The sequence below is a fragment of the Triturus cristatus genome, chromosome 7, assembly GCF_964204655.1.
Source record: "Triturus cristatus chromosome 7, aTriCri1.1, whole genome shotgun sequence".
NCBI lineage: Eukaryota > Metazoa > Chordata > Amphibia > Caudata > Salamandridae > Triturus > Triturus cristatus.
Genome location: NC_140590.1, coordinates 218170247 through 218193656, shown reverse-complemented (window position 1 = coordinate 218193656; position 23410 = coordinate 218170247). Strand labels below are relative to the sequence as shown.

General features: G+C 47.4%; 1 protein-coding gene across 1 annotated transcript in view; it reads right to left on the bottom strand.

The window, feature by feature from the left end:
* LOC146809257 (uncharacterized) overlaps nucleotides 1–2863 on the bottom strand; it is a 45234-nt gene extending 42371 nt beyond the window's left edge. The window contains exon 1 of the mRNA XM_085616080.1: nucleotides 2591–2863. The gene's annotated coding sequence lies outside the window, so the exon portion shown is untranslated. The remainder of the gene's footprint in view (nucleotides 1–2590) is intronic.
* Between the last annotated feature and the right edge of the window lie 20547 nt (nucleotides 2864–23410).

Genomic DNA, 23410 nt, shown 5'->3' with positions numbered 1-23410 from the left:
CACAGGCTACAACATGGGCCTTTGGCCAGCCTACTTCAGTCACTGTTAATCCTCTCTGTGAGTTACTCCATTTCACGCTTGCATATGTACACCTCAGCCTAAAAAACAATCCACGTCAGTGCCAATCCGGGTAAACACTGTGTGCTTTCGTTTCATGTTTCTCCGCATATAACTTTGTGAACTGTTGCATATGTTTGCAAAAGAGAAATAAATAAAAAAAGGAATCCCAGACGTATTGTTCATTATTGCCAATTGTGGTTTTTAGGCAAAGAGCAAATATCACGACTGTCAAACAACTTGTTGCCTTTCCATCGTAGGGGAACAGCGAATACCTTTAAATCACATATTCCGTTTGCAAACCAAGTAGTTACAGTTAGGTAAAGCCCTTGGACTTTAAAGTCCAACGCTTTCCCTCCTGTTGCAGGGACTGGAGTTCCAATAGTAAATGATACTATTCCTAAGTCCAGCGCCCCCTAAGGCAAGTCATTCTAAAGACTTGCGTTGCAAATACAAGGCGTGGTTGAGATGCATTTGTTGTTCCGCCCAAGTTGTTAAGGCATTGTTGCAAAGGAAGTGAGTGATCATAATTTAAAAATACATGGTCTGCCAGGGTATTTCCTGAGACAAAGTGCAATTGCTGGTGTTGTCTCATTCTCTAGTTTGAAATTCTCTGCAGTCGTGCACTCTGTGGGAGCTGAGGTAACTTTAATTTTTCAAAATTGCTAGTCCTTCCTCATTGTATAAAAACTTGCTAAAATGATTCCTGACAACTCTCTTCAGTATGAAAAGCGTATAAAAAGATTCCTCCACATGACGCAACCAACAGTTCTTTGACACATAATGGCATCAATGCAGTACTGGCTGGTCTTCTCCAAACTGACCTAGCGCTGCTCAAGGACATTCTCCAGGCAGCACCATGCTGGGACGGTGGTACCAAGGAATCTGAGAACATCACTTGTTTTCTGAGAGACCTGACCTGGCCTCCCCTCGTGAATAGTGCACAAACAAGCCATTCATCAAGGCCTATCTTGCTATGAGCCAGAGGACACTGAACTACAGGTGGAGAAAGGGCAAAAGAGTCAGAACCAACCTCCTACTAGTAGTACCAAAGACCACAACAATCAAGCTTGTCACCAGGAGCCACCTACAAATGTCCTGTCTCCAATTGAACCCCAGATGTGGACTACAGTCTCAGCCCCTAATTGTGAGTATAGTGGTGCAGTAGTCACCGGTAATATCGCATCGACATATTACAAGTCGTCCAGTGTTTCAGACCCTGAAATTACTGGGTCCAAAATATCAGAGCCGCTTATATAAGGTCTAAATCCACACCTGGAAAAGCAGCTTTTGAAGAGGGGCAGCAGCAGGGAAAGACACAGCTCCTGCTCGCCCCCTCCAGCACCGGAGGAGAAACCACAATGCCTTTCCAACGCAGTGGAACAGCGAATACCTTTAAATCACATATTTCGTTTGCAAACCAAGTAGTTACAGTTAGGTAAAGCCTATCCACAGCCTTTCCCCGCTGAAGACCCTTCCCGTCCCCTTCCCTGCTCTGCAACACCTGACCCATTCCAGCTCCGCTATTGAATGGATGGATCTAGGTGCATGGATAATGACAAGAATTTGAGGTTCCTGTCCCAGTTCCCCCACAATAACATACGACTAACTCCCAATGAGGGATTTACTGCTCTAAAGGCACGAGCCTGGAAACCCTCTACTGCCTAAGCATGGCCTTCAAGCACTCTGGATTGCCCAAAGAGACATCTACAGCAAGGGCATGCCATCATCCAGGTACATCTGCAAAGATACTGCCAGACAGAAAAGTGCCCTCTAGTTAGGTTCATTTCTGACTGTCTCCCCCTCAAAGAATAGTTGCATTAAAGGAACCTCCTTTTCTGTCAAGGCAACAAACAACGACTGACCACCCAAACCAGCTGAGTACTTGCATAGGTGCCACAAAATGGATGATCATTCTCACCATAGATCTGAAGTCAAATCTCTCTCAAAGATGGAAGGTATGAGCATGTGAAAGTATCTCTCGCTTTCCTTTTATGGACTGCATGCACAAGCAAGCCAGGCCCTTGCAATGAATACATATGAGCTACATTTCCTATCAAACAATACCAAACACTCCCGGCTTAGGGCACATCGCATTCCCACACCCACACCGCTCCCACCATAATCAACACCTTCTAAGCATCAGCTTCCCATGTCCACGTGCCTTGGCTCAACAACATGTAACGTAAGAGCTGAACAGACTAGAACACAAGAGTATAACACCGACCATTACACATTGCAAGGAGAGATCTGCACTGGTCACGCTGTGAGCCTAGACCCCCCCAAACACCAGACCCAATACCGTGCTATCAATTAGTAAAGTGCTTTAATATCTGTCAGGTGTAGAAAGCACTATACTAATGCAATGTAGGAAAAAATGCCCTCTTAGATTTGACGTTATCCATCTTATTGAAAGATGAGTGCATATTAGGGTGTGCAATAATAAAGGCAAATGCCTTGTACTGGAGTACATAGAAAATAATGCATATTCACCATGAGATCTGTGAGAGCAGAGAATTAAAGTACATCTTACCAAGTCTCGGTGTCTTCTGGGAATCCTTTATGCGCTGAGCTGGACCGAGTTGTTACTGTTGAAGGGTAACCGGACAGCCATACACTCATCTTTATACCACACCGGTAGGTGTGGTTACCCTGGTGTGGTGCCTACATGCTAAATGAAACAGGTTTTGGAAATTTTCCATTGAATTTTCAATTCGACCAAGGCAGAGCAACAGGCCTCGTGCACCTCTGACCTGAGATAGGAACGAAGAACCACCCATCAATTACACCAGCGATTATTACACAGGCTCATGCGTAGGAGCCGCACACCATGCCATTTAGAGTATGAGCACACGAGCAATGTTAATGGTGGGCGTTTCCACCTGTGAAACCTTAAATGAGGTCAGTTATGTAAAAACGAAAGTAAACGCTTACAAAACATTTGCAGGTTTTTCAAGTTTTTCTGAAACAGCATTCCGGCTCCTGGGACACCAGAAGAAGCGAATTTAAACGAGCGTCGGAGTGGAGTGAGGGACATGAATTACATACAAGCTGAAGTAAGGCTAGATGAATTAGCTGAACATTTTGTCCCGTTGTGGACCAGAAGTGTATCAGCATGGTTTGTGTTTACGCATTCCTTTATGTCCTTCCTCGCAGATGACACCAACAAAGACACAACGCCATTGACGTGGTATTCCCCCAAAGCGTTTTTCTGCACTCCCTTGTTTTTGCTGAGCTCGTGTTTTTTGGCAGTGGGGCTATGTGCACTGTACCCCTGCTAACCAGAGGCAACGTGCTTGTGTTCTCTCTCTAAAACAGGGTTAACGTGATCTACACTTAATCGGTCCATTTAATTTATTTATAAATCCCTAGAAACTGTTACTGCATGTACCCACGGGTAGTAAATTACATGTCACTAGCGTACTGTAGCGTTCATTGTGCTACGCACTAAAGTAGCCTCTTAAAAGATGTTTCAAAACTGCCAGTGCAGCCTGTAGAGCAATTTCAACCTGCCATTTCAGCCTGGCAAAAGTCACTTTTTGCCTGGCCTAAACCTTCCTTTTTAATACATATGAATCACCCCTCAGGTAGGCCCTAAAGCCTTATAGGGCAGGATACATGGTAGAGGAGATCATGTGTGTTTACGTTTTACATGTCCTGACAGCGAAAAAAACCTCCCAAAGTCATTGTTCACTGTAATAAGGCTATTTCTCCTATTAATTATCACTAACTCGTGGTATTACTCTTAAAAAGTTAAGTAACAGATAGAGAAATGATTCTTCCAATCAAATGAATTGTAATTTAACATCCTTTTTCATGGTAAAGTTTGATTTTAAGTCACTATTCTAAACATTCCACTTTTAATACGTTGGCATTTTTGTGCCTAAACAAAATGTGCCTTTCTGCCAGTGTCCATAGTCCCATGGCTGTGAATAGCTCTCCTGAGGTGTTGTGTGTATTGCTTCCAGACACAGAGACAAAAGGGCCTTGGTGACAGGGTGTTGCTCTCCTGGGCAGGATATCGAGGAGAGGTGGAAATGAGGTTTACTCACCCGTCCTGGGCTTCATATGGTAGCCTCAGAGATTGCCCACTCACTTCCTGACTTCTAAGGGCAACCATGCCCTGTCACTAAGAAATGCAGCTTACACCTAGCCCTGCCTTTCTTTGTTACCCTAGACAGTTTTGGAGCCTAACCCAGGAAAGGGGGAAGTTTACACCAAGGGGGCATCACATACCCACAGGCTGGCACTTGAGATACAAGTGGCACTTTCAGAACCTCTCATCAAGACACTCCTGGCCCTGTGGAAGATTCAGTAGAACAACTGCTCAGCTGATTGACGAAGGAAGATTGGACCTGCTTTCCTTAAACCCAGGCTCTCCGCAGTGACCTCCTGTTTGAGCTACCGGGATACAGTACGTTTCCAGAGGCTCCACAGCAACTGCCCACCTGATCATCTCCAACCGGACCTGCCTGAGGGCTATTGTTGGACTCTGCTTGAGTGAGTCCTGATCTCCAAGAGGTGGCCCCTAGATGTTAGAGACATGGCTGGAATCAGAGGGTACTCCCCTCGAAGAAAAACTGAAAGATACAGATGATGTTTCATGTTCCTCATGACCATAAAGTGGCCTTTTCCCATGGAGAATCAACTGTCTGAGACGACTGTCAATGGAAAGTTCCAATGGAATCATCTCTTCATGCCGACAGCGACTGGCCAAAGCGACCACCAATGTGAAGCACCAGAGATTTCTGATCTTCGTAGCAACAGCGATCGTTTGCGCCAATCGCCAATATGAATCTTTATTGATAGTGACGCCCAACCAGCTCCTCATGCCAAGAACAAATTCCTCATAGTCCCCGCCAAATCGAAAGGAACACTTCTTGTGGACTTGAGAATGTAACTCTTCAGCGAGACTAACCTGGTCACTGTATTTGACCCTTGCGCCATTGCTGTCAGCCTGACTTTTACCCAGTCCAGCGCAACCAGATAACTGTGAGGGGTGCTTTGTGCTTTTTGGCTCTATTTTCACTGAAAACTTGAAAGACTCATTTCTCCTGTTCTACCGATTTCATTTTTGTTACTTGGGTGTCATTTTATTTATCAACATGTACTCTATTTTTATAAATTGGCTTGGGATTTTTCTAGTGTTGTATTTTCACTTTCTTATTATTTGTGTGCTGCATAAATACTTTATACATTGCCTCTAAGTTAAGCTTGATTTATTTTTACCACGTTACCAGAGGACAAAGCAGAGTTTTATTTAGTGGCTTTTGTGGTTCACCCTGACATAGACTGCTTTTTATTTGAATGGGTGTCTTACCCTCCTTCAACAAATAACCCAATTACTTACAGTGGCTGTTGGAAATACTCCACTCCCACACCGGAAAGGGTTGGTGGTAACGGAGTCTTTCCAGGACATACAGTGGTAGCTTGGCTCGAGTGGTCAGGAATCAGGCACCGTGCTAAGCATACGACATACCCATACAATAACCATGCGTGCATCCGTTCCAAAAACGACTCTACACCGTAAAAATTATGAAAATATCTCTGTTTATCTTCTTTTCTCTTAGTTGCTGATTAGATAAATAATAACACAATCACAATATACAAGGCTTTTTAAATAGTGCAGGTCAAATAATTACTGTCTTAATGATTCAATAAATAGGGGTGATCATAAATAATAAAGGCATAAATATAAGTGCAATACATACAGGCAATTAAATATTCTGAGGCAATAAATACTGCAAACCAATAAATATTGTGCAACAATAAATACTGTGGAACAATAAATACAGTGAAGCAATAAATAGGTTAAATACAATAAATACAGTGCCCTCAATAAATAATTAAAAGCTGACAGTGACACTCATAGAATCAGATCACATTTAAATTTCTATGGGCTGATTTGGCCCAGTCACAGCTTGTGGTTGGGTGGATGGCTTGAGGGTGTCTATTCCCTGGCTTGGACAGGGCTGTGGCCTAAACTGAGGTAGATCAAGGGGGGAATACCAGAGACCTGGCTCTCTCACTCTACACAACCCCTCTAAATTAGTCTCAGTTCACCCCTGGCACAGTCCCGCTGGTTCCAGCACCTCTCTAACCCCTAGAGTAGTCTCTTAGGATTCCACAGGGCCTTTGGCGCCCTCTATTCCACTTACTGCCCTTTTTCTGAAGTTCTGACGCCGCTGGAGTCGTGTCGACGCCGTGAGGCGGTTCCGGTTCGATGTCGGCGGCCTCGGCACAATGTCAGTTCTTGACGACGCCGGTAGGTGGTTCCGGTTCGATGTCGGCGGCCTCGGCTCGATCTCGACCTCCGATTCGATGGCGTCGGGCAGTCTTGGCTCGATGTCGACTTCGGGCGGCTCTGGTCCGATGGCGACCTCAGTTTCGATGACGTCGGCCGGCCTTGGCTCGATGTCGACTTCCGGCGGCTCCGGAGTGCGATCTCCACTCCCGACCTCTGGTGCTCCTCTCCTCAGGTTCCGGCGACTCCGGAGTGCGACCTCCACTCCCGACCTCCGGCATGATTCTCTCAGGTTCCGGCGACTCCGGAGTGCGATCTCCACTCCCGACCTCCGGCACACTTCACCTCGGTCTCCGGCGACTCCGGAGGGCGGACTTCACTCCCCCGTCGACGCCGCTCACTCGACCTCGGGTGACTTCCTCCTCGACCTCTGGTACTCCTCACGACCTCCGTCGGCGCCCTCTCTCGACCTCTGGCAGCTCCGGGTACGACGTCTGCTTTTCCAGTCAGCGCCGCTTCTCCACCTCGGGCTCCAGGTCTCCAGGCTACTCGACGTCGGACTCCAGGGAAACCAGTATCCAGGTCAGGATCTTGCTGTTCTTGGATTCTAAGGCCTGTTCCTGCTGTCCAGGTCCTTAAGTTGGTTTTTCTTGCTTCTTCCCACACAGGGCTCCAGGCTGGGCTCAGTCAGTAGGGACTAGTATCAAGGGTGGGTTTATGGACCCCACTCCAGGCACAAGTTTCCACCCCTGCTGCCTCACTCCTTCCTCCTTCAGGTTTCTGCTGCTCACTCTTCACCAGTCAGGTGCCAACTGCCAGCTCCAACTGCCAACTCTCTGTCTTAGCTTCCCAACATTCTAAACCGCCTCCAACTGTCACAGGGTTCTGGAATGTTCTGGAAGGTGCTAGTAGGTTCCAGTGGGTGCTGGTGATGTCACAGGTGGCCACCATTTTGTGCTCCAGGCCCTCAGACAGAAGTTCCAGGGGTAGATAAAATGGCTCCCTGAATCTGCAGCAACACTAAAAAGTCTGGTGGTTCCCAAAAAGGAAAAATTCAAACAGGGTTTGAGGCAAAAGTGGGACAAAATAAATAATGATGAGGAGGGACCACCCAAAGGGCTGACAGGTCTAACATGCGTCCCCCCCAGCTGAAAGTGGGGAGAACTACCCAACCCCTTGGGAGTTCTCATCACTAAGGCGGAAATACCTTGAGAGACCGTCTGCATTGGCGTGGTCCACTCCAGGCCGATGTTCCACCTGAAAGTCCATTCCCTGTAGGGAAATAGACCACCTCAACAACTTGGGATTCTCCCCCTTCATCTGCATCAGCCAACGAAGGGGTCGGTGGTCGGTCTGAACTAGGAAGTGCGAGCCAAACAGATATGGCCGCAACTTCTTCAGAGCCCATACCACTGCAAAGGCTTCACGCTCTATTGCACTCCACTTCTGTTCCCTGGGAAGTAGTCTCCGGGATAGGAAGACCACGGGTTGATCCAGACCCTCTTCATTGAGTTGCGATAACACTGCCCCAATGCCATGTTCTGATGCATCTGTCTGGACAATGAACTCCTTGGAAAAGTCTGGGGCCCTTAAGACCGGGGCCTCGCACATGGCTTTCTTCAATCTCACAAAGGCCTGCTGACAAGCCTCCGTCCAGACTACCCGTCGAGGTTGTTTCTTGGACGTGAGCTCCGTGAGGGGGGCTACGATGGTACCGTACCCCTTCACGAAGAGGCGGTAATATCCCGTGAGGCCCAGAAAAGCTCGGACCTCAGTCTGTGTCTTGGGGGGTTCCCAGGCCATGATGGCCTCGATCTTCGCCTGGAGGGGTTGCACCGCTCCCCTACCCACCAAGTGTCCAAGGTACACTACCGACCCCTGCCCGATCTGGCACTTGCTGGCCTTGATCGTCAATCCAGCTTGTCTCAGGGCCTGGAGAACAGCTTGCAGGTGACGCAAGTGATCCTCCCAGCTGTTACTGAAGACGGCTATGTCATCCAGATAAGCAGCAGAGAAACTCTCCATTCCGGTGAGGATCTGGTTTACCAGGCGCTGAAACGTGGCAGGTGCGTTCTTGAGCCCAAAGGGCATCACACAGAACTGGTAGTGGCCATTGGGCGTGGAGAAGGCTGACCTTTCCCTTGCTCCATCAGTCAAAGAGATCTGCCAGTACCCAGAAGTAAGGTCAAAGGTACTTAGATATTGGGCAGCTCCCAGCCGGTCAATCAATTCATCCACCCTAGGGATCGGATGAGCATCAGTTTTGGTCACTGAATTCAGTCCCCGGTAGTCCACACAGAACCTCAGTTCCGGTTGGTCACCCGGTGGTGCAGCTTTTGGTACTAGTACCACGGGACTGGACCAGGAGCTGCTAGAAGGTTCGATCACTCCTAGCTCCAGCATCTTAGTGACTTCACTATGAATGCTGGCCTTCACCTTGTCTGACATCCGGTAGATCTTGGACTTCACAGGTGGGCTGTCTCCTGTGTCCACGTCATGGACGCACAGGTGAGTCCTACCCGGGACAAGGGAGAACAACGAAGAGTACTGCCCCAGGACCTGGCGACAGTCCTCCTGCTGTTCAGGAGTTAGAGATGGGGAGAGAATCACTCCCTCCACCGACCCATCCTTTTCTTGAGACGCAAACAAATCAGGGAGAGGCTCGCTTTCCACGTCCTCTCCTCCGTCAGTCACCATCATCAAGATGACTTCGGGCCTCTCGTGGTGGGGTTTGAGGCGGTTGGCATGCAGCACCCGCAGGGGCTGACGAGGGGTCTTCAGGTCCACCAAGTAGGTAGCCTTACCCTTCTTCTCCAACACCTCAAAGGGTCCTGACCAGCAATCCTGGAGGGCACTAAGCTCTCCTGGTTCGATCACCCACACCTTCTGGCCAGGCTCCAACTCCACCGGGTGAGCATTGTGGTCATACCACGCCTTCATCACTGCTTGGCTGGCTTCCAAGTTGTCAGAAGCTTGCTTCCACAACTTAGCCATTTGGCTCCGGAAGGCCAGCATGTAGCTCACCACGTCCTGGGGAAGCTTCCTGGGAGTTCTTTCCCATCCGTCTCTCACCAGGTTGAGAGGTCCACGTACAGGGTGCCCATACAAAAGCTCGAAGGGGCTGAAGCCCACTCCCTTCTGTGGCACTTCCCTGTAAGAAAAGAGTAGACAGGGTAGGAGGACATCCCATTTCCTCCGCAGGCTTTCAGGCAGACTTCTGATCATGCCTTTCAAGGTTTTGTTAAACCTCTCCACCAGACCATTGGTCTGGGGGTGGTAAGGAGTGGTGAACCGGTATGTCACTCCACACTCCTTCCACATCGCCCGCATGTACGCTGACATGAAGTTGGTCCCCCTGTCGGACACAACTTCCTTGGGAAAACCCACTCGGGTAAAGATTCCCATCAGGGCCCTAGCCACAACAGGTGCTGTTATGGTCCTCAGAGGTATTGCCTCTGGGTACCGTGTGGCATGATCCACCAGAACCAGGATAAACCTGTGACCAGCTGACGTTGGCGGATCTAACGGACCCACAATGTCGATGCCCACCCTTTCAAAGGGGGTGCTAACGACAGGAAGTGGTTCCAGGGGAGCTTTCAGCTTCACCCCTGTTTTCCCACTGGCTTGGCAAGACACACATGTCCGGCAGTAGGTATCGGACGACACTTTCATCTGAGGCCAATAAAAGTGTGGGACAAGATGGGCGAAGGTCTTGTCTTGCCCCAAGTGTCCTGCCAATGGGATCTCGTGAGCCAACTCCAGAAGGAAGGCTCGATAACGTTGAGGGACTACCAAGGCTCGTGACGATCCGTGTAGGGGTGCCTTGGGTTCACTGTAGAGGAGGCCATCCTCCCAGTAAACACTGTAGTTCCCTTCAACGTTCCCTGCTGCCTGGGCTTCGGCCTGTCGCCTCAGCCCCTCAAGGGTAGGGCACTCCCTCTGGCCCTGGCAGAATTCCTCCCTGGACGGGCCTCCCTCCACGTGCCACTCGGCCGGGATGGGTAGGTCCTCCAGTTTGGTAACGTCCCCCACCGCAGACTCCTGGTCCACCACCTCCGGTGGCCTATCCGTCCTACGGGGTGTGGACGCCGAGGCAGGCTCCTCCTGTCCTCGGTTCTTCCCTTGACTGGCAGCTGGCTGGGCCTTTGTTCCAGGCTCCAGCCGAAACGAACTCCCTCTCCGGGTAGTCGCGGACCTTGTGCTCACACAGGCCCAATCAGGTGTACCCAGCATCTCAGTGTGAGTCCGGTATTCCACCTCCTTCCAAGCGTTGTGCTCCATGTCATTCCCCAGCAGACAATCGACTGGCACGGCAGGGCTTACGGCAACTCGAAGTGAACCTGCAACCCCCCCCCATTCAAAGGGAACCTCGGCCACTGGATAGTGGCCTGTTCTGCCGTCAGCCATCGCGGCTGGGTGGAGTACATCGGGAATTACCTGCTCTGGAGACACCAGTTGGCTACGTACCATAGTCATACTGGCTCCTGTGTCTCTCAGAGCCTCCCCTCTTTGGCCGTTGATGGTGACCCACTGCCCATACTTTACAGTATTGGCGGGCACCTGGATCTTAGGAACCATCTCCCGTTCTCCCAGGGACACTAAAGTGACACCCGCCCACTCCCTTCCCTTAGTTAAGGGCATCTCCTCCCCGAGCACTACACTAGCTACTCCGGGGGTCTTTCCTCCAATGGGAGGGGGTGGTCGTTTCAGGCACGTGGGATCTCCTTTATAGTGTCCAACGCCACCGCACTCGTAGCAATGGACAACCCTTGGCTGCTGACTCTGGCCAGGATTAGGGTTTCTGGGTGGGTTAGCCCTAGGGGTGAATCCTGTTCCCTTCCCTTGGAAGTTATTTTGGGGGCCTTTGGAGAACTCCTTTTTCTTTTCCCCTCCCTCTTTCTTCTGAGGGGCGCCCTGTCCGGCCTTTTGAGTATCCCCTCCAGTCCCCCTTGTGGACACCCGGGTACTAGCCCAAATGTCCGCCTCCTCAGCAAGCTTCCGGGGACTGGTCAGCTTGCTATCCACCAGGTGTTGACGCAGTTCAGGGAATCATTTCTCGAGCAGGTGTTCCTTCAGTACTAGGCCAAACAACCCCTCGTAGTTCCTCACTTCACTGCCCTGAATCCAACCCTCTAGTGCCTTCTTTGCATAGTCCAGGATGTCCACCCAATTCTGTGTGCCCAGTTTGTGACTACCCCTGAACTTCTGTCTGTACTTTTCGGGTGTTAGTCCAAACTTCCTTATGAGCGCCAGTTTCATGGTGGGGTAGTAGGTCTGCTCATCCTCTTCGAGGGCCAACAAAGCATCCCTATCAGCTGGAGGCATGTACTTGTACAATCCCCCTCCCCAGTACTTCTCTGGAACCCCATGGGCCCTTAACGAGACCTCATAGGCCGCTAGCCACTTGGCGATATCCTCACCCACCCCATAGCTAGCTACTATGTCCTTTGGCAGGTAGGGTTTGGGTTCCCTGGTGTACTCTCGTTCTTCGCTGCCACCGTTAGGTACAGGGTGGGCCCCGATTCTCAGGATCTGAAGATCTATCTCTTTCAGCCTTATCTCATGAGCCATCCTCTGTTCCTCCTTCTCCTTCTCCAGCCTTGCTAAGTCCCATGTGAGCTGTCTTTTCTCCCTCCGGTCTGTTAACTCCACTTCAGACAAGCCACCGCTAGAGGCACTGCTGCCCTTCCTGGAAAGTGTCCTGGGCCCCGCTGACAGGTTCCCCACCTCAGGTTGGTACAAACCAGCTCCCTCGCTATCGGGCTCTCTCTCCCTGTCCTCCTCCTCAGCCTTGCTTTCTCGGCGTGCCTCCCCCCAAGCCCTTAAGCTGGTTTGGAGTGCACCCTTCTTTGCTCCTGGGGGACAATACACCCCCTCCCGCTGACAAAACTCCCTGAGTTGGGCCACAGTGTACGTTTCTAAATTCTCCAGTACAAACTCCATCTTGCCCACTCAGGTCAGAGGACAGTTATTTGCAGTAACAATGCAGGGGGGTACCTTTAATAATACCTCCTCCCACCACCAGAGTAAATTTGGAAAAAACAAAAACCCACAATTAGGAAGGCCGCTTTGAGAAAACTCCCGGTGTAGGCCTATGGACTACCCACAGTTATTGTTGAGTATACGTAGGCACAGCTCTATCCCACCACTGAACACCAATTAATGTTGGAAATACTCCACTCCCACACCGGAAAGGGTTGGTGGTAACGGAGTCTTTCCAGGACATACAGTGGTAGCTTGGCTCGAGTGGTCAGGAATCAGGCACCGTGCTAAGCATACGACATACCCATACAATAACCATGCGTGCATCCGTTCCAAAAACGACCCTACACCGTAAAAATTATGAAAATATCTCTGTTTATCTTCTTTTCTCTTAGTTGCTGATTAGATAAATAATAACACAATCACAATATACAAGGCTTTTTAAATAGTGCAGGTCAAATAATTACTGTCTTAATGATTCAATAAATAGGGGTGATCATAAATAATAAAGGCAATACATACAGGCAATTAAATATTCTGAGGCAATAAATACTGCAAACCAATAAATATTGTGCAACAATAAATACTGTGGAACAATACATACAGTGAAGCAATAAATAGGTTAAATACAATAAATACAGTGCCCTCAATAAATAATTAAAAGCTGACAGTGACACTCATAGAATCAGATCACATTTACATTTCTATGGGCTGATTTGGCCCAGTCACAGCTTGTGGTTGGGTGGATGGCTTGAGGGTGTCTATTCCCTGGCTTGGACAAGGCTGAGGCCTAAACTGAGGTAGATCAAGGGGGGAATACCAGAGACCTGGCTCTCTCACTCTACACAACCCCTCTAAATTAGTCTCAGCTCACCCCTGGCACAGTCCCGCTGGTTCCAGCACCTCTCTAACCCCTAGAGTAGTCTCTTAGGATTCCACAGGGCCTTTGGCGCCCTCTATTCCACTTACTGCCCTTTTTCTGAAGTTCCGACGCCGCTGGAGTCATGTCGACGCTGTGAGGCGGTTCCGGTTCGATGTCGGCGGCCTCGGCACAATGTCAGTTCTTGACGACGCCGGTAGGCGGTTCCGGTTCGATGTCGGCGGCCTCGGCTCGATCTCGACCTCCGATTCGATGGCGTCGGGCAGTCTTGGCTCGATGTCGACTTCGGGCGGCTCCGGTCCGATGGCGACCTCAGTTTCGATGACGTCGGCCGGCCTTGGCTCGATGTCGACTTCCGGCGGCTCCGGAGTGCGATCTCCACTCCCGACCTCTGGTGCTCCTCTCCTCAGGTTCCGGCGACTCCGGAGTGCGACCTCCACTCCCGACCTCCGGCACGATTCTCTCAGGTTCCGGCGACTCCGGAGTGCGATCTCCACTCCCGACCTCCGGCACACTTCACCTCGGTCTCCGGCGACTCCGGAGGGCGGACTTCACTCCCCCGTCGACGCCGCTCACTCGACCTCGGGTGACTTCCTCCTCGACCTCTGGTACTCCTCACGACCTCCGTCGGCGCCCTCTCTCGACCTCTGGCGGCTCCGGGTACGACGTCTGCTTTTCCAGTCAGCGCCGCTTCTCCACCTCGGGCTCCAGGTCTCCAGGCTACTCGACGTCGGACTCCAGGGAAACCAGTATCCAGGTCAGGATCTTGCTGTTCTTGGATTCTAAGGCCTGTTCCTGCTGTCCAGGTCCTTGAGTTGGTTTTTCTTGCTTCTTCCCACACAGGGCTCCAGGCTGGGCTCAGTCAGTAGGGACTAGTATCAAGGGTGGGTTTATGGACCCCACTCCAGGCACAAGTTTCCACCCCTGCTGCCTCACTCCTTCCTCCTTCAGGTTTCTGCTGCTCACTCTTCACCAGTCAGGTGCCAACTGCCAGCTCCAACTGCCAACTCTCTGTCTTAGCTTCCCAACATTCTAAACCGCCTCCAACTGTCACAGGGTTCTGGAATGTTCTGGAAGGTGCTAGTAGGTTCCAGTGGGTGCTGGTGATGTCACAGGTGGCCACCATTTTGTGCTCCAGGCCCTCAGACAGAAGTTCCAGGGGTAGATAAAATGGCTCCCTGAATCTGCAGCAACACTAAAAAGTCTGGTGGTTCCCAAAAAGGAAAAATTCAAACAGGGTTTGAGGCAAAAGTGGGACAAAATAAATAATGATGAGGAGGGACCACCCAAAGGGCTGACAGGTCTAACAGTGGCCTACTAATATTGAGGACAGAATATCGAGGGACAGTATATTAAAATGTAAGTGGAATTACGGCAGGTTAGATACTAGTCCTATCTCCACATCTACGTACCTTGAAAATATATGTGCCTCATAGGTGCATATATTTGGAGTTAGGAATAGCAAATCTAAATTTACTTACCTATCAGTCATTTATTTTTTATATTTAGGAGTGTTAGACTGTTAGCCTTAGGGTGATCTCCCCCAAACATTTTGCCTTCCTTCTCCATTTCTTGCTGATTGTGTTTGAGCTCGCCTTAAGACACTGCACTTTACCACTGCCGAGCAGTGCTAAAATGCATGTGCTCACTCCTTAAAGCCTTGTAACACTGGATATTCTCCAATTGGCATACTTAATTTACATAGAAGACCTTGGTAAATTGGAACAACATCTGCCCAGCCTGTAAAAGAAATGCTACTATTGGGCCTGCAGCACTGATTATGCCACCCACTAAAGTAGCTCCTCTAAACATACCACAGGCGTGCTATTGTAGCCTGTCTGGGCAGTTTTTAAACTGTGATTTCAGCCTGGCAAAATAACCCTTTTGTCAGGCCCAAACCTTCCTTTTTATTACATATCAGTCACCCCTAGGGTTGGCCCTTGAGAGTCCATGGGGCAGGGTGCAATGTATTTTCAATTTTGGACATGTACCTTTAAGGTTTACATGTCCTAGTAGTGAAAAACTCATAAATGTGATTTTTCACTACTGCAAAGCCTACCTCTTCCAAAAGATAACATTGGAGTTACCTTATTAAATTTAATAAGCTGTAATTTCCAAATGGGAGCAGGTATACAGTTCATGTTTGGTGTCTTTGGATTTGTAATAAAAAATACTCTTTCATGGTAAAGTCAGATTGAATTGCAACTTTTAAAATGGCACTTTTAGACAGTTGGCTTTTTCTGCCTTAGTCAATTAGTGCCTTTTGCCTGTCTCTGGGTAACATGCCTGGCTGTAGCTGACAGTTGGGTTTTGTGCATTCTTCCTGGACAGCCACACATAAAAGGGAACTTAGGTGTGCCTGGATGGGCCATCACTGGCATGATGGGATGGCTGAGCTGGTCACAGCCCTATTTACACTTGAGTAGGCTATGTCCTGCCTCCATACAAAGGGCTGCATACCCCCTGTAGTTAGTCTGGAGCCAGGACACAGAAGGCAGAATGCCTGGGGATTTCAAAAGGAATTTCCTGAAGCTTCTCACACTTTCCAAAGGAAGGTTACCAGTAACAAATATTGGACCTAAGACACCACCTCTTCAGTACACATCTGGACATGTGGATACTCTGCCAGGAAGAAGGACTGATGTGCTGTCGAAAGGACTGCCACTCTGATGGGCTGCTGCTCTGAATGACTACTGCACTGCTTTGCTGACCTGCTGCCTGCAGCCCTCTCTCCTGGGTGAGAAGGACTGCACCTGCATCTGTTGAACCCCGGACCCCAGAGTGATAAATAGGGTTAGTTTGCTGGCCTCGTTACTTGAGCCTCAAGAACAGCCCCTGGACTCTGCCATCTGTAAGCCTGCCCTGCCAACCACAGTCCTGGACTCTTAGAAGTGGGCCTAAGGTGCTCTGTCAGTCTTCGTGGACCCAGCAGAGCAGCCACACTTCCTTTGCTGCGCAGCGAAAGCAGAGCAGAACAGCTGAATTGCCACTGCTGTGTTGACTGAAACTGTTGCATCTAGCAGCCACTTCAGAACCACCGCAGCGCGATGCAATCTTGGCATAGGCCCCCGCATTCCTTGCTGACTTAGCAATGACACCGGACTAGACTATGCAGCTCTGCAGCTCCTCTGAACTGCTGCATCGCCCCAACTGTGTGACGCATTCACAACGCAGTACTACGCATCGCAATCCCTCCTCATCAAGATCTTCGATGACAATGCAGGCCCTTACACCGCAGCCTTGTGCATTTCAGAACAGAGGCATCACTTGAGCTGAACGATTTATCTTTGACGCTGATCCTTGCAAGGCTCGGCAAAACAGGATTTGAAGTACTCTGTTCAGTGGACCTAACTGAGGGCCTACCTGGGTCCTTGTAGGCGACCCATGCTCCTTCGCAGTTGGCCTGAACTTGTGACTTTCCTGCACAACCAGATGTCCACAGTTGGCCCTTTGTGCTTTCTGGTGCTATTTTTCCTGAAATCTTTCAAATGTAATATCTATATGTTCTTCTGATTGTATTTTTGTCTTGTTTTATTGATTAAGAATTACTTGATTTTTCTGTAGTGGGATCATTTTGTGGTGTGTTTTGACTGTGTTACTGTTTGAAGTGTTACACAAATACTTTACACATTGCCTCTAAATTAAGCCTGTCCTGCACCATTCCAAAATACCTGATGATTGAGCACAGGTTAATTTAGGGTTTGCTTGCGCCTTAACTCTGAGAAGAATTGTGGTAGCTGCTTGAGAAGGATTTCACTCCCCTCAACCAGTAACCTAATGTCTTACAAAGGGGGCACACATTCACAGAGTATATGGTTCAAAGCTGTCAAGATCAGGTAATGCAGTTGTAAGGTGATACCAGTTTGGTGCAGTTTCTAAGAGAATGCTAAATAGTAAACATGATTTAAAGGAACTGTTAGTTGGATTTTTTATTTCATCTCCTGTTTAGTACTGCCCTTCCTATGTTTAGGCATGTTGCATAACACTGTTTACTTCATTGGAAAATGTCTTTATTGGATTAGTCACTCTGAGTTCTTGATAACCAGTGCAAGCAATATCAGGTACCAACCATAGAAAGGGACAGTTTGGTGAAAAAGCTTCAACATGAAGTGCTTCTGGGGGCCTGGCAATCTCCCTAGCAGAGAATGTGAGAATTGAACTCAAATCTGTGGATCACCGAAAGCATAGGTGATTTGGAAGCATAGGAACCATGATTAATTAAGCCCCGGAATACTGGTTGATTGAACACTATGATATTGTTGTCAGTGCTGTGTGCTTGAGTTCTGTAAATGAATAGAGAGTTCTTGCTTTAATAGAAGGGGTACACAAATTATGCACTATTTGCACCACAGTAGTTGGTAACATGATGGAGCTATCTTGGGGAAAGTTGCTAATAACTTGGGGACTTTACTCGACCATTAGTAGATATGTGGAATAATTGTCAGTTTCGACTGCTTCATGGAAGTCCAAGTACTCTGGATCTCTATGTTGGCTCTATCCATGTCTTAAATACCCTGCCATATATTAACACCAGAGTCAGCACTAAAATGAAACCATGTAAACAGTTCCTTTGTTTAGGATATCTTGAAGTTCATACTGCAAGAGTTTTGGTATATTTGTTATGATAACAATATGTTTATCCTAAGTGTTCTGGTCAAGGCAGTTATTCCCTGCACTGGGCCTATGGATTTTATTTGTACATAGATACCTTATATATTGGTTCTGGGACATTTGGAATCAATATCTCATTGCCTTCTGACCTGTCTGTCTTGTCATGGGCTTTCCCATTTTCCTTTGTTTCTGCAGACTTTATAACTTCTATTGTATTGCAACCTCTATTTCATGTCACTCTGGCTCTGCACCCTTTTTACTCTTTACATTTGGTGATGATCATATCATTGCACCTGGGGCTGTTGGTATATATTAGGTGAAGAAAGAGCTTATTATTTCCTGTGGCCCTTAAAAACAAATCTTTAAAGGACATTTTGGAATCACAAATGAAACATGTTGGTGGCATGTTATGTCCTGTGAGTGCTATAGACACATAATAATACTCAAGGAGTCTGTTGTACTTATTTGGCACAATGGCAGGAGTGTAATCTCAAGGTCAACAAACATGGATTTGTACAAGCAGGTGGAAAAGTCTGTGTATAAGGTAAGAGGATGCCCACAGAAATTTGAAAAATATGGGACTCATGGCAGGAGTCTTAAATTTGGACTGAGACTCTCAAAGGAATGGGAGTGGGAAATTGTAGGCCTTAAGGATGTAGGATTTAGTTATGGAAGTCTGTCATCGGGAGATGGAGTAGTGGGAGAGACGTTGTTCATGTATACTGTGCAAATCGTGAAGCCTTTGGAAGCTGCTCAGTTAACTACTACTAAGAATGAGGGCTTTTATGGTGTACCTAAACAGAGTTGCTTTTTTGTTCACAAATTGTTTTCACTGCTTACACAGCTGATGAAAACTTAAAAAAAATATTTTAAAGAGTGTACTCTCAGCTCCATGGAATAATTGAAGGACCATTTACAACAGTTGTATATGGAGATGTTTATTTAACCAGTAGATGCCATGGTTGTTTTCATAACTAAAAACTGATCTATCTCTTCACTGATACTAGAACCATAAGTAAGAACAGTCTTGTGGATTGCCATCATCTGCAAAAATTACTGGAAATATTAGGTTAAACTGGTGCAGGTAAATTTTGACTTCTTGATTTAAGGTTAGCATATCACCAGATTGATCCAGTTGGTGAGTCCGGATCCCTCACCATGTTTATATTATGCCATTTGTACATACCTTTTTAGGTCTCGCCTATACAGCGCGCCAATGGCAATGCGTGCACGTTTGGCGATTCCCTTGCGGGAGCGAGCTTTGACAGATGATTCCTGCTCGCTCCCGCAAGGGAAACAGGCGTAGGCTCCCTCCTCTCTCCTCTCCCCCTGCTGCCTCCTCCTCTCCTCATCAGCGCGAGGTTTGCGCTTCTTAAAATAATGGTAATACTTTGTAGCATAGAGAATTCTTTTAATATATATTGGGATGTACGACAAACAGGTATAACTGTTTGTTTTAGGACTTGAATTTTTCAGCGGTTTAAGGATAATAAAAAAGAAAACAAAAACAAAGAAAGGTGTGTACGACAAAGTTGTGCAACATATTACAGTCTAACGAATAGAAGTTTGCTGCTTGACCCTGAGAGTTTCCCGAAAATGAAAGGTGGAGTCAGGGAAATGGCGTTTGGAAGTTTCCCGCGGGTACCCCTCTCCCCCTCCACAGGCCAGGAGCGACGACCCCTAGAAGGTGAAAAGCAGGTCTGCGTCGGTCAGAAGCTTTTACTTTACAGCGGAGAGAATTGTTTTACATTTAAAAAAAATTCCCAAGCCTCCTTGAGAGTGTAGCGACACATGAACACAGGCAACATTAATGTGCGTTTTACAAAAAGGACTGGAGTGTCTGGGCACTGCCATTGCATACTAGCGCCTAGATAGCGGTACTGGCAGGAGGTGCTATAGAACAGGAGTGTTCTATAATACATTCAGGCAGTGCTAGAGAGAAGGTGCGTCCTAGGGTCGGCTTTAGGAGCGTTTGTGGCCTGTTTTGTGCTTTGTGAAGGGCGGTTTTAACTGTTGATTTCCGGGCTATTAAATCAGGCATCACGAGCGCTCTTGGAAGCGACTCTTAGAAGACTGGCACAGCGCTCATCGCAAGGTCCGTCAGGCTCCGTCCGAGGACTGTGCAGCGGCAGCGGGGGAATGAGGAGCGGAGCCGCAGGGCGGCTAGAAGGCAAGGTTGGGATTTCTAGGCGGAACTAAGGAACTCTCTGAGTCAGCTCCAATGGATTGACTCAGGTGGGCTCATGACCCACTCCGCATTGGCAGGTCCACCAATGGCCGCTCTTGACACCAACCAGCACGAGCTCCCCTGTGATCAGCACAACAAGCATTGGTAAAAACAATAGGCCTGAATACAAGTTGCTGCACAATATTCGGACCACCACTGAGTGGCGTAACAATGGCCCCCGCAGTGCGAGGAGTCCCCTGAGCTCCAGGGACCCCTCAGCACAGTACGCTGGTGTGACAGCTCCTGACTGAATCTGCGGGTGGGCCCCTCCATGTAGTTTGCAGGGTGCCCCCTCAAGTTTCGTTACGCTAGTGCAACCACTGTGTTAATCCATTTTCACGCTTAACTCCTGTTTCCATATCGGTCAAAATTACCACAAATGTAATGCCTCCGATATTTATTGGATGCTTAAAATAACTCAACTTAAGCTATTGCCAACATTTAACAGGGTAAAACATAAGGTATTTACTGTCTTCAAGTGGAGTTTTGTGTGTTTAACATCAAAATCTGCATGTAATTCATAATAGATGTTATTTATCACATCCGACAAACAACATACCCCTTGATATCCATATTTTCTGGGCGATAAACAACACCTCAACTTGTAACAAAGGGAAAGGATGTAGCATAACAGTCAGACCTATCAACTTTGGAACCAGGTTCCAGTCTCAGCAGGGTCACTCACCCTCCTGTGATTCTGAGCAAATTACTTAATCTCCCCGCACCTACCAAATATGAATATGTCTTCGTTAATGTAACTGCTGCTCATGTAAAACACACAAATACGTTCAGTTTGCACTATATGGAACTGCAAAAAACGAGAGAAAAAAATAAGGTCCAAAAGATACACATTTTGAGACCTTCTCATTTACTATTGGGTTTTAGCCATGCAGTGCTGCATAGCTAAATAGGAGACAAAAAAGTCTAACCTGGAAACACTCTGGTAATTATGTATTCCATATCAGTACCCAGAGACTCAATTGTGCTTTATCTTCCCTTACTTTTCTCACAGAAGCCATAAAAAACAAGCATTGACATAGCCAACAGGTCTCGCCTTTGGGACCTTATAAGTGTTTAGCCATGCAACAGTTGATGTTGTTGCACCAAGAATATTGTGCTGGATAACTGAACACTTATAAGGTCCAAAGGCGAGACCTATTGGCTATGCCAATGCTTGTTTATAGATGCCACTTGGTTTACCATCTGCATTATACATATTTTAAAAGCCAACGTTTCACTTTTTCTAAGGTTTATGAAATGTGCAGATGTTCCAAGATGACATTTTCAAATATGCACTGTCAGTAGAGGAATACAATTGCATTATAGAGTAGGATTTAACCACCTTGAAATAAAGAGTTATAACTCTTAAAATCAATGTGTGATTTCTTCATAAACATTGCAGAGTATATTGGCCATCTTTTGACTCCACGGGGCATTGAACTAAAAGGTAAATTTATAAAGGCCATTCCTTTGCACCCTTCTACAAAAATACTAAGAAAACCTTTTTTTTCTTGCTTCTTGTGAGTACTACTTATGTTTTATGAACTGCTTTGCCCTTATGCCAGAATCTCTAAAGAATGTAAAGGTATGTGAAGGTGTAACATTTGATTTGATTAATGTGGAGAATTATGCTTTTTAAAAGACCTCAGGGTTGAGATTCAATCTACCTGCATTGCAGCACCCTGTGAAAGATGTAGTATTTCCATTAGGGTTGGAGGTTCTGTGCCGAATGCAAAACGATCATACTGTTGTCGTAGAGAATGGGTTATTACATTTGAAGAGGCATAGACCTACTAAGTCAATTAAAACAAAAACAATTCTGAGAGTCTCTCTGCTAAACCATTGGTAGCTAGGGCACAAGCAGCTAGTAATTTCCTAGAGAAATATGTGTTAATCCAATCAGTTCCAACCTAGATTGAAAGTATAGACTACAGCATAATACACTTCTCTAACTAATTTTGAATAATCAAGGAATATCTAATGGGCAATTGAGGGAAAAACAGGACCACTAAAGAAACTGTTACGTAAATGTGTAAAATAAAATCAATGAGCAAAAATACACCAAAACTGTTAAAATCAGAACCAGAGATATGATTTTTGTAAGCAAAACCCAGAAAGAAAATCCAAGGCACCAATTGAAAGTCATTGTTCTTGACTGACCAGGACCATGGGATGATTTCATGACTACTGAGCTGGAGCGTTGGTCCTGCTAGACATGCAGGCTGCTCTGCTCACATTTTTTACATTGAGACTTAGAATGCAGCTTGCAGAAGCTGGTGATGGTAATTATTGGAAGTCTACCATGTTGCTCTCTGCTTTGTGACCAAAATTCAGAGAGGGACAAATCAGGATTTCGTAGACATTAATTTCACTTTATCACTGGGGTAGATTTGTTAGCTTCAGGCTTAACACTTTTCCTTTCTTAAAATCAGCCACACGGGTAAGGTTGAAGGGGAAGCTGGCCAGAGCACCATGAGACTGGATATTCATGTCACAGTCAGAACCTCGTGGGCAGTCTTAAAATTCACGATAAGACTTTTGAGTAATCTGATCAAATCCAAACTGATCAGCGAGATCTAGTGCATTAGAAACTATGGGGCATATTTATCAAAGTTTTGCATCATCGTTGCACCAAGCCATGCAAGACCACATTGTGTGGTACTGTGTAGCCTGGTATACCTGGAGTAATGCAAGGTAGCACAATTAACTGCCTTGCATTAGGCTAGAAGTCCATGAGGTGGGGGCGTTTCATGGGCGCACCGTGTGTGTTCACATGCATCCACCCATGTATTCTGAGGCAATCTCAGATTTACCAACACTGATAGACCTGGGAATGTGTCAGAAAAGTATGCCTACCTACAAGAGGTGTGTTGGACTTGGCCCTTCTTGCAGGGTCATCCCTGAACTTGTTGCCTTCCTCCTGCATTTTTTCTGACCTGGTGTTGGCTGTTTTATGACTCTGGGCACCTTACCACTGCTGACCAGTGCTAAGGTGCATATGCTCTCCCTATGGTAAAATGTATTATGTGAATTGACTTCCACGTTTGGCATATTTGGTTTACTGTCAGTCCCTAGTAGAGTACACCAGGGGTGCCAAGGGCTTGTATATCCAAATGCTGCTAGTGGGCTTGCAGCACTGATTGTGCCACCCACCGAAGCAGTGGGGTAAAATGTGTCTAGGATCTGCCACGGCAGAACCTGCGCGCGGTCTGGTACCGTCGCGCTGACTGAGCAAGTGTCCCCACTTGCCAGTCCCTAAACCTTCCCTTAACTACATGTTAGTCACCCCTCTGGTAGGCCCAAGCGCAGGGTGCATTGTAGGCATAAGGTAGGACATGCCCTGATGTGTGTGGCATGTCTTAATAGTGAATTACAACCATTTTCGTTTTTCACTATTGAAGGCTACCTG